Below are 15,979 nucleotides of genomic sequence, written 5' to 3'. Positions count from 1 at the left end.
TGGCCGAGAATTTTGTGCACTAGAAACAAACAAAGCAAAGGCAATTAGTAAGCAAGGAAACATGCATAATAGCTAACAAAAAAAAGTTCTGCCTACTGGAGTCTTCTTCGTTGGTGACCTTGCAGAACCAAAGAAAGAGCTAAACAATAAAGCCTTAATACAAAATAAAAATGGGGTTTTCTGCAAGACAACGCTGCCACCACCACTTAGAGAAACAAAAGCACAAAAGCACAAAAGCAGAAGACCCAGTTGGATCCAAAACCACCCCAGCAAAAGTGAACAACAATAACAACAACAATTCCTCACCGAACCACATGCTCCATTCTCAAGTTCAAGCCTTTTTTCCCTTCAGTGTTTTTTTTTCCAGTTTAGTGAAGGAAAACGAAACACCCCAAGTGAGAGACAATGATAAAGTAAGCCACGTGCAAGGACAATATAGCAAACCACACATGCAATGCTACACGTGGCTGTGGTAACAGACCAAAAAAATGAAAAAGAATAGAGGGCAAAATGACCCAAAAACCAGGAAAATGGACACGTGTCAAGATTATAAGCAAGGGCACAATAGTCATTTTGGTGGACTCCTCTTTTATTATATAGGATATAGATTAAATTATTCATTGAATTCAAATGAAGAAATGATATTGTACTATGGAGGCTGTCAATGTTGATTGATGTCGCAAGCTAGCGAAACAAAAAGAATGGAGAAATTATGAGACAACGGTTGTATTTTGTATATCTTTGGGTAGCTGAGAGAACAAGCAAATTTGAAAATCGAACAAAAAAGGGAATGAATTGGTGACGACGACCATGACAACAACTTTGCAGCAGCTTACGTGATGACGATGGCGTGTGCGATAGCGGTAGCACAACCCTGACAACGACTTGGTGACAGACAAAGGTTGCAATGACGAGCTGGTGACGAGGCCTCTGCGACGACAAATTGGGAGTGTTGAAGAGTGAGTGATGTGAGAGTGAATGCAGAGTGGAAAATGGGAGTGACTGAAATGACGCTAGGGTTGCTTTGTTTTATTGTGGGTTAATTTAAATTTTCGACAGATTCAAATTCTGTTGGAAATTCCATCGATAATTTCTGACAACCAAATTCATGGGTCAAAATCCGTTGGTAATAAAGGTTTTCTAACAAAATATTTATTTGTCGGTAAATTTCGTTGGTAACGTCATAATTTCCAAGAGAATATTATCCGTTGGAAAATTCCTTTGGTAATACTTTTCTGACAAAAATGCTTTTGTGAGAAAAATTTCATTGTTAATTGTGATTTTTCTTGTAATGGTTCTGTGCATCTTATTTCATATTTGATTAATGAATTTTACTCTTAATTTTGGAATTTTTAATAAATATTAACTAAAAAAATAGTGTATTGAAAAATATATTACTCACACTCATCAAGATGATTATCATATTTAAAAAATATTGTTGTCATGTTTCTTGCTTTACTTTTTTTTTTTTGTCTTCGTGTTACATATTATAATTTTACTCCTTAAATTTATGTGTCTCCTTTAAAACGACTAATTAATAAGAAAATAATTTTAATCGTCAGTAAACAAATTAATCATTTACATAAAAAAAATCATGAATATATTAAAATATTAATTATTAACCCTCTTTTAAGCAAATCCAAACAATTTACTTTACTCTTATTTTATTTATAAAGTCAAGTGTTCTTTTCCTCAATCACATTATACCTAATTAATATATGGATATAGTTTTTCTATTACATAATCCGAACCATTTTTACGATTCAAATTGAGCAACTTGAATAATGATTTTTAAATATATGGTTTTGTCTCTTTATTTAACGATATAAAAGCCTTGAAATTGTCAATATTGTCCGTATTGTCCTGAACACGCCAAAAATAGAGGTGACTAGGGCAAAAGTTTTTCATAAATATATAACTGAAAATTATATAAAAGTCACATCTTGTGGACGTGCCGGAGTGGTTATCGGGCATGACTAGAAATCATGTGGGCTCTGCCCGCGCAGGTTCGAGTCCTGCCGTTCACGCTTTTTTATTATTTTTTACAAACATAAGCTTACTATCACGTTTCACAAATATTATATTTATATAATACATTTCTAATCTTTAATCGTATTTTATATTTTTTTCTTCTTAATTCCCTCTTATTTCTTGAAAAAAATAGTTATATAATTTTTCATATATATAAAATTTCCTAACGTGTTAAAAAAACACTTTTTCATAAGTGTGATTTTCCTTATACATCCAACGGCTATAACATGCTGGGCATATTATATGTATGTTGTAACTTTTTGCGATTCATAAATAATAAAAAATTAAAATCCTAGGTATTCATAATTCTAACAAATATTAAAGATAAAATACTCATTTCTCGATAGCGAGAGTCTTTCTAAATTCTTAATGTGATTTTAGTTTGATTGCATATAAATAAAAAATAATCATTTTTGTTCCTTTAGACTAGTTGAAAAAGAAACACTTCTATTTGTATTTTTTAAAATGAAAAGTAAGAAAAAAATGTTGAAGAAAATAGTGACAACAATTACATTTTGAAGATTCATAAAAAAATAAAAACAATTATATATATTTTAGAGTAATTTAGGAATAAAAAATATATACACCAAAAGAGATAATTATCTTTATTAGTAAGAACACATAGTTACTGCAAATATTTTTTTTATTAAAGAAAATCCTGTTTGAGTTGAATTAGACTATTACAAGTAAGATTATTGATTAAATTGAAATAATCTTACAGATGTTTATCCATGCTGCACTCGGCAATATTTATTCTTTAGTTTCTTTTTCATATTTGTTTGCATTAGTTTTTTTTTATATCAACAAATAGAATATATTTATATATAAAATGGGTAGAAGGGATATCCAAATCATCTTACAAGGCAAAGTAAGTCATTACATTTTATGCTAAGAATAAGATCATGATGCAATTTTACCCCCGAAGCGTATTGGATAGAATACTCCAAGAATATTGAGCTAAAGATGTAGGAGAAGGGCTGGAAAATTTAATTGGATTGAGCTTCTCTCAATTCAATTAAATTTATTTCCCAACACATCCCGATATTCACTTAATGCATGTAAAATTACAAAACTACCTCTAATACAAAAACTAGTCTAGGTGTCCTAAAATACAAGGGCTGAAAAATCTTACATTTCTAGAGTATCCTACCTACATTATGGAGCCCTAAATACAAGGCCCAAAAATAATGAAACCTTAATATAATATCATCGCAACCTACCCTTCGGCAAGAGGGCGAGACGAGATAAAAAGTGTGTCTTCCAAAAAAAGAGAATGCGCGAGAATTGCAACCAACGTTTATTCGAGGAAAACGTTAGAAAAATAAAAAAAAAAAGTCTGTGGATTGCAAATAAAAGGGGTTTGGGAGTTGTTTATGCGTGGGAAAGGTATTAGCACCCCACGCATCCGTCACAAGGGACGACAACCTTTAATCAAGTGTGAAGAACGTAACTTCGATATTATTTATTTTCCTTTTTTATGTTTCTTTATTTTTTTTGGGTCGACAAGGGTGTTGCCCTTGTTCCTACATATCCTCAAGTGCGATGAGGAATTTAGACCTACGTAGTTCTTAAAAGCGAGAAAGTTATGTGTTGAGTTGACTTTAAACTTTTGAAAGTTTCATTTTAACCAACAAAAACAAAAGAGACTGTTAAGGCGTTGGACCTTGAATGGATTCAAGCGACTTTTATGGATAAAAACTCAATTACATGCTGATTTCATCTTGGTTTCACTTATTAACTTTCAATCTCTTTAAAAGATGATTTGTGACATAAATGATCGGCCAAAATTCACTTTATAAGAAGAAAAGAGATTACTGATGGTGGAAGAATGAGATGAAGATGTGCAAAGCAACAAAGAGGACCCCCTAAGGGTGCATAGATCGTATCCAAATTCTTAAAACAAATACTAACCGGATGACGAACGAAGAACACCGAACGTAGAACGATGTAGAAATCGATCACGATCATGATTTAGTAGCACCAAAGCCTTGTTTTTCTCTTCTTTCTTCTCCTTCTCTCTAATTTTCACTGAAACCTCTCAATGTTTGAAAGCAAAACCCTTTCTTCAGCCCCTCTCATGCCTATTTATAGGAAATGAGGGGGTTTGGGACTTTTCCAACTTGCCCAGGTGAGTTGTTGCTTCAACCTAAAGTAACCTTGCTCGCCTAGGCAAGCTGATTACTTCACCCCTAAGCTATTTGGGGGCCCAAAGGCTAGCCTGGGCGAGCCAGGGTTCAGAAAAGGCATAAAATGAACATTTTGCCCTCCTTTTTGGGTATTTTCCGTATTCTTTACCGAAACATTGAATGATCTTTCGTCTTGCGCGGTAACTAGTGTCAAACAACTCAATTCGCCTAACGAGAATCAAAGCATTAGCGAATGATAGTCCCCGAGCGAAATTAGAGTCTAACAAATATGTACAAAGATAAATGAGCTCATACTTAGCCTATGAGCCCGAAATCTACCCTAAGACTCATGAGAACCCTAGGGCCTTCTCTTGCATCTCTGGCCCAATCTTCTTGGAGTCTTCTATCCAATGCCCTTGGGGGGTAGGATTGCATCAAAACCCTTAGTAGCATGGACAAGTTGCACAAACTAGCCAAAGGATACATCCAAATTGAAGAAATGTCCTGGTTTAGTATTGAGGTTCGACAAGTTGAAGAAAAGTGCAACAAATGAGAAGTAAACACCAAGACTAACTCACACAAGTTAGATAAGAGGCACAAGCTAGACAAGAGCTAGCCTCTCCTAAAAGGGCTTAGGTATGAGCGTTACACACCCTTGATGACCAACCAACTTCACTGCTTGTTAAACAAGTGACCTCAATAACTTAAGAGGGGGGGGGGGGGGAATTAAGTTTAAAAAATTTCTCCTAACAAATTTTAATTCTCTCTTAAAAGCGAATATGCAGACTTAATATAAAAGAAGTAAAGAACAATTCCATTGATACTTCTTTAAAAATATGCAAAGTAAAAATAAAATGCAATAAATTAAAGAAGTTTAGAGAAGAGAGAAATGCAAACTCAGTTTTATACTGGTTCAGCCACGCCTTATGCCTACGTCCAGTCCTCAAGTAATCCACTTGAGATTTCCACTAACTTATAAATTCCTTTTACAATTTCTGAATCACCCAGGGATACCCTTCCCTCGTGTTCAGAGAACTTTACAAATAAAGAGATCCACTATCTCTTGAATAATAGTTGTTTGTTTTGAAGTAAAGAAGAATATTTCTCTCTTTTAGAGAAGAATAATACAAGATGAAGATTTTATAAGAATCCTTAAAGATTTTGCAAGTGTTTGACCAAATATTTTCTTGTGAGAGGATAGGACAATGAATGTTTTAAAAAACTCTCAAGAATTTTGAGCCCAAGTCACATATTTATAGACCATTGGTGGCCTTTCAAAAAACTTGTGAATAGTTGTGACTTTTCAGAGTTATTTTCAAAATTTCCTCACTGGTAATCGATTACAGATATGTGGTAATCGATTACAAAGTTAATTTTGAGGAGTTATGACTCTTCAGATTTGAATTTCAAAATTTCGTGACTGGTAATCAATTACACAATTGTTGTAATAAATTATAGATTTAACATTTAAATTCAAAACTATCTGAAAGTTGGTTTAAAACAGTTTTGCCTCTGGTAATCGATTACACATTTAAAATTCAAATTTAAATCTTTTCTAAAAATTGTTTAAAACTATTTTTTCTTCTGGTAATCGATTACTAGAGAGAAAAACATATTTTTCAAAATAGAATTTTACTTAAAAACTTTGTAAGGTGTTTTGAAAGATTAACTTAAGGCCAAACCTTTGCAATCTCTTTTAAGGGATTCTTTTAACATATAATGAACTAATTGTTAATCGTTTCTCTTGATTTCTTGATCTTGACAAGGATCAATGTTGAATGGATTTCATCTTTTTGGTATCATCAAAAGCTTCATACAACATATGCATCTACAATCTCCCCCTTTTTGATGATGACAACAATATGAAATCAAGATAAATGATATATGATTTGCAATGCGTGCACTCATCCTTACTCCCCTTTAAATTTGCAATTTATTGCCTAGTTTTTAGATAAAATCTACCCTTAGTTTTTCTCCCCCTTTGGCAACATCAAAAAGCCAAAATGACCGGAGAAAATAACAAATTCAAAAAATATCCAGGGCAAGGAGCTTAACTCATCCAAAAACTTAAGCAACCACAGATTAAATAGCCAAAGGAAATGATAAGCCAAGCAAAGTCTAAACATCCAAACCAAAGCACAAGCCAAGCAAAGGCTAAATATCCAAACCAAAGCATATCACAAACAAAATATCCAAAGCAAAAAGCAATCAAACACAAAATATCCAAAATTCAACCAAAGTATGAAAGAACTAAAGCCAAAATACAAGGAAAAACAATAAAAATGTCTAGAAAATGAATGACCTAGAATACTAGAAACATCTAAGAATCGACAGGTGGATCGAAGCAACGTCGGATGAAACTCATATTGTCTTCAAGATGTGTGATACAGGAATCCATTGCATCAAAGTGATCACAGACAAAAGCTCTAAGATCTCGTAGCTCAGTGAGGACTTCAGCTAAGAGGGAAGAAGAGGGATCCCGTTGCGGTGGTGGAGACGGTGTACGTTCATTGGGAATGGGAGGTGGTAGGTCTTACTTACGCACCCACTAACCATCCATATCTTTCTGATATCCAAAAGATGTTACAGAACCAACACCAATAGAAAAGACTATTTAACCTTGACAAAAGGTTCATCTTCTAAGGGGATATTGAAATGCTGGAGAAATAAAGTAACTAGATGAGGATACAAAAGAGGTGCATTGGCCCGTTGCTCACTCCCCATTGCAGTTACTTTTTGTGTATTTATGTCTCAAGGAAATTTCAATGAGGATTTACCGGAAAGCGCACCGGATCATCAAGTATTTAAAATTAAAACGGATGAATCCGAGTATCGAACACAAGAAACTAATGTTAGCCTGAATTAAGTTTAGAATCGAAGCATTGTTGAAAGAACATGTATGAGTGAAAATTTCAAACAGAATTTAAACTAAACTATTATGCTAAAAACTATAAAATGCAAGGTAAATAAAATGACAGCAGTAGGTAGATATGTTGGGTCTTTCTAACAAACAAGTTGATGCATAGAAATATATTTCTCTAATCAATCATGCTCTTGTGTTCTATGCTGTAGCCTAAACTACTAAACCTTCGATCCCTCGTCAGGCTGCATATCCAAGCTTCATCCACAGATCCCTCATATAAGACTACACCCGATTTAGACAACCCTCTTAGGTTTAGACTAACTTAAACTGAGTTTCGTTCGCAAATCCCTCATGTAAGACTAGACTCAGCTCAAGTAGCTTATGAAAGTTTAGCCTAATTTAGCCTAAGCTTCGTCCATAGATCCCTAATGTAAGACTAGGCCTAAACTAAACAACATTATTGTAACAACATAATTAAAACCAAAACTTAACTCGCAGATCCTTCATGTAAGATTAAGTTTCGATCTTGCTTCAATCAAGTTCTAAGGCAACAGTACATTTCCTAATGCTAAAGTTACCTAACCGTGCGCACAAATGGGTGATCAGACCAAAAGCATACAAACATTAAGCATTGAAGGAAACACTGAACATAGAAAACATAATCAATTCCATATTAGGTATTTACATTAGCTATTCATTAGAAATCTCCAACTAGGGTGTTTAGCCAGCCATTACAAAGAAACCCTAACAATAAATGAGATTAAAAACAGAGAATGATAGTTCCTTACACAAGAAGGGGGATTCCTCCTCCTCTTCTCAGCATCTCACACTCATTCTCTACTCAATAATCTTTCTCAAATGACAAAACCTAGGATTTAATGCACAAGCTGCTCCTCTATTTGCTTCTAGGGCTCTTTTCCCCAAATAGGCACTGTGGCTGCTCTGGAATTTTGTGCCCTGGCCGTTCTGTAGAAGTTGTCACAAAAGGTGTACCATAATTCTGCACAAGATAGGCTTTAAATAGGCTCTGAAATCGCGATGCTGCGCTTAGCGCCACCCTCGCGCTTAGCGCGAGTAAATGGATTTGGGCTTAGTGCCAGTCTTGAGTTTAGCTTGGCTGAAGGCACCTATTGCGCTTAGCACACTGATCTCGTGCTTAGCGTGTGGCTTTGATGCTGATGCTTTGCCAGATTCTCCTTTGCACTAAGCGCGCTGAAGCTGTGCTTAGCGATGGATATGCGCTTAGCCCATCTGTTGAGCTTAGCCCAACTACAACTTTTTGCAATTCAAAATTTAGCCTCTTTTTCACCTGAAAATGCATAGATTTCATCATTAAATCCAATGGAAATGTTCTAGAGATAGCGTTAACCATAAAAAAAAATTTATTTACAAAATTTACTCCAAAATAACCATAAATTGGGGAACTATATAAGCTTTGAAAAAATATTTCTATTCAAAAGTTACTCGTATAAAGTGACTAACAAACTCCCCCAAATTTACAATTTTGCTTGTCCTCAAGCAAAGAAAGAATAGTTCACTTGTCCTCAAGTGACAAAAAGAGTGGCCAATCAAAATAAAATGGTGTTTGATTCATCAAGGATATCAACCATATGAACTGAATATCATGGAATTTTTAAATCAATCACTTCTCACAAGCATGCAACTTTTCAAAGATAGGATCACAAGTATTAGAGTCATAGATGAAATAAGCTAGTAAGCATGACAGAAATCAAGGAAGGATGATCAACCAAAACCTCATAGTCATTGTTTCACTCAAACTCAAGTGTTTAGGCTTATTCCCTCATAAACAACCAACACAAGTTCCAACCTTTGCATTTCATCTCCTATCATACAGTAATGAACACACAAAAATGAATCTGAAGGACTTTCTAGGCTTGTAATGGGGTTAGGATGCCAACAATTCATTGTTTTTCTAGGATTCAAAAGCTTAGGTTCTAGGAGAGCATTCATCCATAGAATAACCTTCATTTTTTAATTCATTCCTTCCCCATACTTGCCCTTTTTCTTAGGCACTTAACTTTCATACCTGAATTTATAGCATACACACTTATTAACTTTATTTATACTTACAGTTTTTTTAATAAAGAACAAAAGTAGTGTGTATATACTATTTTCTTTGACCATTTCAATCCTTACCCAGTGCCTCACCCAAATTTGGGACAAATTTACCTTGATAATACCTCCCCCAAATTTGGAACAAATTTGCCTTGAACCATCTTCTATGGATGATGCTCTCCTACAACCTAAAATAAGGTAGTATTAGATACAACTGAATCGGCTTGAGGTTCAATCAATCAATCAATTCATTCAGCTTAAACTGGGTGCTAGGGATAATTCATTCAATCACAAGGTTAGCTTTTTGGCTAAGTAGTTATTCATAATCAAACATGGCCTTCATCATCCTCAAGTTGATGCATCCAATCCATACTTCAGAGATTCACACAAAAATCAGCACTAAATGATAGTTGTTTCTCTCAAAATTTTAAAGATCACACTCTTACCGGGATACAATTAATGCATTCCTTCATAATCAATTTGACAACCGACTAACATTTTCAGACATAATTCCAATCATATGCTCATTCTCTTCTAATGACGACAAACTTGATCTAAACAATCATCCAATCATCCCAATCCATTCAATTCATACATTTGCTCAATTAAGTCATTTTCCAAACACTCATTTCATACCAAACAAGCCACTACATACATTGTTCAATCAATCCACTGTTCAATCAAGCTTTTTGTACAAGCAAACAAACAACTAAGCTACTGAAATTAAAATGCTGAAATTTAAAGAATAGAAACATGAAAGCCGAAATTTAAATGACATAATCATAAAATAACTGAAATTAAACTAAAGTGTTCATGATGAAAAAAAATTTAAACGTCCTGCTCCTCCTATGGCTGGTCTTCATTAAGATCTAGTGCTGATGGCTGAATCTCCTCAAGAGCAGGTACAGATGGTGGAGATGGCTGTAGGGTCTGAGCTGGAGTGGTCTCCTCCTCTGCAGCTGGTGATGGTGCTGGTGCTGGTGGCTCCTCAGTCACAGGCTCCTGGGCTGTGGAGGCCCCACCCCCTCTAGAGGAAGAAGGCTGGTCTCCTGGCCAGGCCACCTGTTCATCAAACTCCTCCATGCTCATAATGGAGGGCAAACCTAAGCCCTGGAGGCTCTGCATGATGATGGACTGCCCTCTATGGATGCTTTGGAGCATGAAGTGAAGCATCTGAGGAGTGAAAACAAAATCTGCTGGACCTGCAGAGAGAGGAGCTGGAAGTGGTATTTGTGTGGGTGCAGGAGGAATCACTGGAATCTGAGTGGATGAAAAGGGAGGAAGTGTAGAAGAAGAAGGTGTTGGTGCCTTTGATGGTGCTGTGGAAGGGGCCTCAGATCTCTTTCCTCTGGCTTTCCTGGGTCCTCTGAAAGTTACTGTTGGATCATCAAGATTCCAACAGTTCTTCTTCATGTATGCTAAATTAATGGCAAGACTCAGGCTCTCCAAGGTCAAGGAATTAGAGTGGACTCCCTGGGCTTTACATAAAGCAGTGATTAGGGCAGGATAACCGAGCCTCGAGGAGTCATGCTAGGCCATAAGTGAGATCTGATGGGAGATGAGGTACTCCAGGTTCATGTCCATCTTCATAATGATGCCATAAATGAGTTTGGCTCTGTCCAGGGTGACATCAGAAGTATGGGAGGTAGGAATCAGGTTAGAGAAGGAAAGAACACTCCATGTCTAAGCTAGGGTGGTCATGTTCTTCCTAAGAATCTTCAAAGGCTGCCCATTAGCGTTAAGCTCGAATGCCCTCCCTGGGATACAGAGCTTAGCAGCCAACTCCTGAGGATCAGGCCTCAGGAGTGCAAATTTGGAATATGCACAAAGTGATTCCCCCTCTTCCACAACAACATGGGTCTTCAAAAATGTGTTAAGCGTATCCTCATCAAATTTAATCAAATGACCTTTCACCTTCAACTGCTTAGGTGATTTGTCCTTAGGGTCATAGAGGTTGGCATAAAATTCCTTCACAATGGCAACATCGATGTTGCTGTCACCAAAATCAGTCAACTCCTCATCCCAGTGGCATCTTACAAGTTCCTCCTTGAACTCATCAAACTCTGTATAATAGACCACCACGTTCCTCTTTGGAAAAAGCTTCCTAGGCACAATAACATCAATATATCTTTCCCAAGCCTCTTGGGAAGTGAATCTTGATCTGTCAAATTTGGCTTGGGTAGGTGTAGAGGGTGCCTTTCTTTTCTTAGAAGCCATTTCAAAATATAAGACAAAACATACAAGATTAGCACAGGTTTATTCTCAAGAAAATAGAAAAATTAAACTAAAATCAGAGCTGGGTGCATAGCGCAGCATGCTGGTGCTTAGCACGCCTTATGAAATTAACACAAGCGTTAAGTGCAGTAAGCTGGCGCTTAGCTTGAAGACACATGAAACATTTTTTTCTTGTAGAATAGGCTTAGTGCATAGGGTCACTTAGCCTAAGTCTATAATTTTAGAAATAGAATAGGATTGGGGCTTAGCGCCGCATGTTGGCGCTTAGCTCAGCCTCAACAGAGAGACACTAAGGCTTAGCGCACAGGCGCGCTTAGCCTTATTACAAAGGTTAAAGAAACATAACCTAAGTGGCGCTTAGCACAACAAGCTGGGCTTAGTGCCTGAACTACCATGGGTATCTCAGTATACCATTGACGCTTAGCGCACAGGCGTGCTTAGCGTCTGCATCATTTTAGTTCAACAACCACGATGAACGTGCTTAGTGCGACATGGTCCGCTTAGCGCGATCATCAGAAATCTGAAAAATTTTAACAGTTGCGATGAACAGGCTAAGCGCAGCCAGCGCACTCATCGCGATTACTAGAAGATACACAGGGGTTTGGCTCCATCTTAGGAAGGAAAGATTCCCTACTAAAAGGAAATCCAAGCTTAGCCCAAGAGGGGATGGACCTTTTCAGGTCTTGGAGAGGATCAATAATAATGCCTATAGGTTGGACCTCCCAAGAGAGTATGGAGTCAGCACCACTTTTAATATTTCTGATTTAATTCCTTTTGTAGGTGGAGCTGATATAGAGGAGGAGGAACCAACAGATTTGAGGTCAAATCCTCTTCAAGGGGGAGGGGATGATGCAATCCTCCCTAGGAAAGGACCAGTTACCAGGGCCATGAGCAAGAGGCTCCAAGAGGATTGGGCTAGAGTTGATAAAGAAGGCCTTAGGGTTCTCATGAACCTTAGGGTAGATTTTTGAGCCCATGGGCCAAGGTTGGGTCCACTCTTCTTTCTAAATACTAGAATAGGTTGTTTTCTTCTTTTGGGCCTTGTATTTTGGCCATTCTAGTAGTATAGGGTTTTAGCCTTGTATTTCAGGGCATTTTGAGTAGTCTTTGTAGTAGGATTTTTTTTGTATTTTCATGTTTTTTTGTCATGGGGGTGAGCTTAGCTATTATAGGGGTATGTAGCTGAGCTCTAGCTTCTCAAGGAAGCTTCTCAAGGAGGTGAGCTTAGTTTTTAGATGGGTGTGTGTAGCTAAACTCTAGCTTCTCAAGGAAGTTTTCTCAAAGAAGCTTCTCAAGGAAGTTTTCTTAAGAAAGCTTCTCAAGGAAGCTACCTAGTCTATAAATAGAAGCATGTGTAACACTTGTTGTAACTTTGATGAATAAAAGTATTATGAGATACACTTCAAAGTTCCACTTCTTTCCCTCTTTTATTCCTTCAATTTCGTGCTCCCCCCTTCTCTCTTTCTTTTCCTCCATTAAAGCATCCTCTTCAAGCTTCTTATTCAAGGCAATTCTTGGTGGTGAAGCTCCTTCTTCCTTGGCTTATTCCCTAGTGGATGGTGCCTCCCTTCTCCTCTTCTCCTTTGCCTTCCGCTGCATCTCCATGGTGAAAAATCACCATTGAAGGACCTCATTGAAGCTCAAAGATTCAACCTCCATAGAAGCTCCACAAGCAAGCTTCCATCAAATTGGGAAGGTAGTAATACCTCACGAAATATATATATATATATATATATATATATATATATATATATATATATATATATTTATATATATATATATATTTATATATATAAATGTTTAGGTAGCAAAATACCTCATGAACAAAAAAACAAAAAATAAAATAAAAATAATATTGGTTAACTAAAAAGCCAACACGCTTTTGAAAGAAAATGAATTTTCCATTCAGAACACGAGCAGATTTTTGAAGAAAAATGTGTGTATACCTGAAGGGAAAATGCTGTGAATTTTTCCCGAACGCACAAAATAGACTCGGATGAATGCATGAATTGATAAAGGAGCATGTTTTGGAAACACTGGGTTGACTTAAATAGGAAAAATGAATCCTGAGCCCTAGTGTCACATGACCACAAAACTTGATGCTTGAGTGTCCACATGGGTGCATGCATGACCAGTTTTGCATAAAATTTCTATATCATCATTGTTGCATGCGTGTCATGGAAATAATGTGGGATATTCCCTTATCCCTGAACCACTGGCCAAACCAACACCCTGACATACATCATGTCTGGCCTTTCTACAAGCCTTTTGAGCCAAAATCTCAACTCATCGGCCATAAACCTTGACCCAGGATAAGAATTTTCATCCTTGCCCTCAGAAGCAGTGGGATCTCCTAAGAAAGAAGATCCGTTCACTGTTAAGCTGCAAACATGCTTCAAAAACAAAAGAAAAAAAGAAAGTTCCCGGTCAAAGATCAAAAGAAAGCAAAATAAAAAAGTAAATTCTTGATCAAAGATCGAAAGAAAATATACAAAAAGGTCTTCAGACTAGACAATATCTAAACAATACAAAATTGTCACAAGTAAATAAGAAATGAAAGGAAACCACGACTTGAAGTGCTCTTCTCCCTTTGATTACCAACCAAAATCTTGTGCGTCGGCAACTTCTTCGCCCCGCACTAAACAAAAACAGAAAAGGAAAAGGCCAAAATACCCAGAGCCAAGTTTCCCACCAAACACAATTTCCTGAAAAAAGTCCTATTGATCCATGATTGCACATGTTATCTTTGATTTGATAGGAAATGATTTGCAAAGTCAAATCATGACATATCTATGGTTCGGAATTAGGATGAAACACTTGCCCGTGTGAGATTTATACACTTTGAGTGATTTTCTTCTATTTTAGTTGGACCCATCGTTTCCTCTAAATGGTAGTTTAGAAACAAAACGCTAATATTTAAAATCTCATTTGTGGTTATGAGAAAATTTTATCAGCATACTTACCTTCCCCGATAGACAGAGTGTTTTTCTTCAAAATATATGTTGCTATGACCGGTAGGAGCTTTTGTTTCTTTGCTAAAGCATGTTCACATTTTTAGTGAAGGAATACTGAGACTTTTTAGTCTCACCTTTTGCTATCCTGTGACCCGAGAGTACGGTGGCATGCGGAGACACCTTATGGTTATCTGCACCTCATCATTTGGAGACCCCAAGTCTGATGGCACACAGAGACCAATGTGGTCATCTGCATCCATTTAGTCTCACCTTTTTCTATCCTACGACCCGAGAATCCGGTGGCATGCGGAGACACCTTACGGTTATCTGCATCTCGTCATTCGGAGACCCCTAGTCCGATGACACATAGAGACCAATATGGTCATCTGCACCCTTCCTATAGATGTCAACATCTTCCGGTGGAGACTATTTAGTCTCACCTTTTGCTATCCAGCGATCCGAGAGTCTGGTAGCATGCGGAGACACCTTACGGTTATTCGCACCTCATTGTCCAGAGACGGCAAGTTCGATGTCACTTGCTTTCATTGTTTTGAGACTATCAGAGTCACTTTTCCATCCAGAGACAAACGAGTCCAGTGGTATGTGGGGACAATGATGGTTATCCATTTCTAATTGTTTTTGAGATTGTTGCAATTCCTTTGTCATCCAGAGACAGTTGAGTCCGATGACTCACAAAGATTCTCTTTTGCTATCTAGAGACCAACAACATGCAGAGACCGTCATGATTATCTATTTTTTATCACTTAAAGCACCAAGGCTTTTTGTTGTGCACCTGATGTCTTTTATGCTCTTTCTAATTGATAGGTTTCGCTGATTGAGCCATTGGTTCGTCGGGTGAAGATTCAGCTCTAACTAAATTAGTGTTTTATCTTTACTTCCCTTTTATCTCCAATAAAAGATAAGTAAAGAGGGGCAACTGTCATACCCTAATTTCGTCCAGGGACAATTATTGTCAGTGTGTGGACCTTGGTTGATCACTTTAAGACGCTTAACACCCATCACCGCGTAATCCATAAAGTTTCGCGACATTTCGGAAAGAAATCAGCCTAAAACACAAAAATGGGGCTACACTTATCAAACTAGGGGGTGTAACTAGCATTGGGTCCATCTGGGACCATCTAGAATACTCTAGATGGGGGGTGCACTCATCAAATTGGGGGGTGCGCTCAGGAAACTTCATCACTAAGCAACCCTATCTTTTTTGCTATAAATAGGGTAGGGGGACTGAGTTCAAGGGTCATCATTTTTTTGGCACAAAGTTTTCACTTGGAATTAGTGAAGAGAAGATGAAAGAAGCAGAAAATCCAAGCCGAGGTGCTTTCGTAACGCTTCCGAGACGTTTCTGTGATCGATTCCGTGGGCGTTCTTCACCGTCCTTCATCGTTCATCGATCTTCAACCGGTTAGTTTTCAATTTCGAAGCTTTGAATTCATTCTATGCACCTTTAGTGGTCCATGCTTGCTTCATATGCTTTCATCTTCATTTCGTCTACTTTCGGTATTCTTTTCTTCCATTTTTAAGGAGCTTCGACCGATCATTTAAGTCGTTATCTCGTTTAATAAATGATAAAATGAATTTCAACCGATCATTTGTGTTGTAATCTCATTTAATCACTGTTAAAACAAAATCCAACCAATAGTTTATGCCATAACCTCGGTTAAATAAAAAAAATC

At 37.0% G+C, this 15,979-nt stretch overlaps 1 non-coding gene across 1 annotated transcript; it reads left to right on the top strand.

Annotated features, from left to right (window-relative positions):
• Window positions 1-1,945: 1,945 nt before the first annotated feature.
• Window positions 1,946-2,027, top strand: TRNAS-AGA. Its single transcript has one exon. It is a non-coding gene; the product is annotated as a tRNA-Ser (tRNA).
• The last annotated feature ends 13,952 nt before the right edge of the window (window positions 2,028-15,979 follow it).

Source organism: Glycine soja, chromosome 12 (genome assembly GCF_004193775.1).
Source record: "Glycine soja cultivar W05 chromosome 12, ASM419377v2, whole genome shotgun sequence".
Classification (NCBI taxonomy): domain Eukaryota; kingdom Viridiplantae; phylum Streptophyta; class Magnoliopsida; order Fabales; family Fabaceae; genus Glycine; species Glycine soja.
Note: the sequence above shows the minus strand (reverse complement) of the source record. Positions and strands in the feature narration are given on the sequence as shown.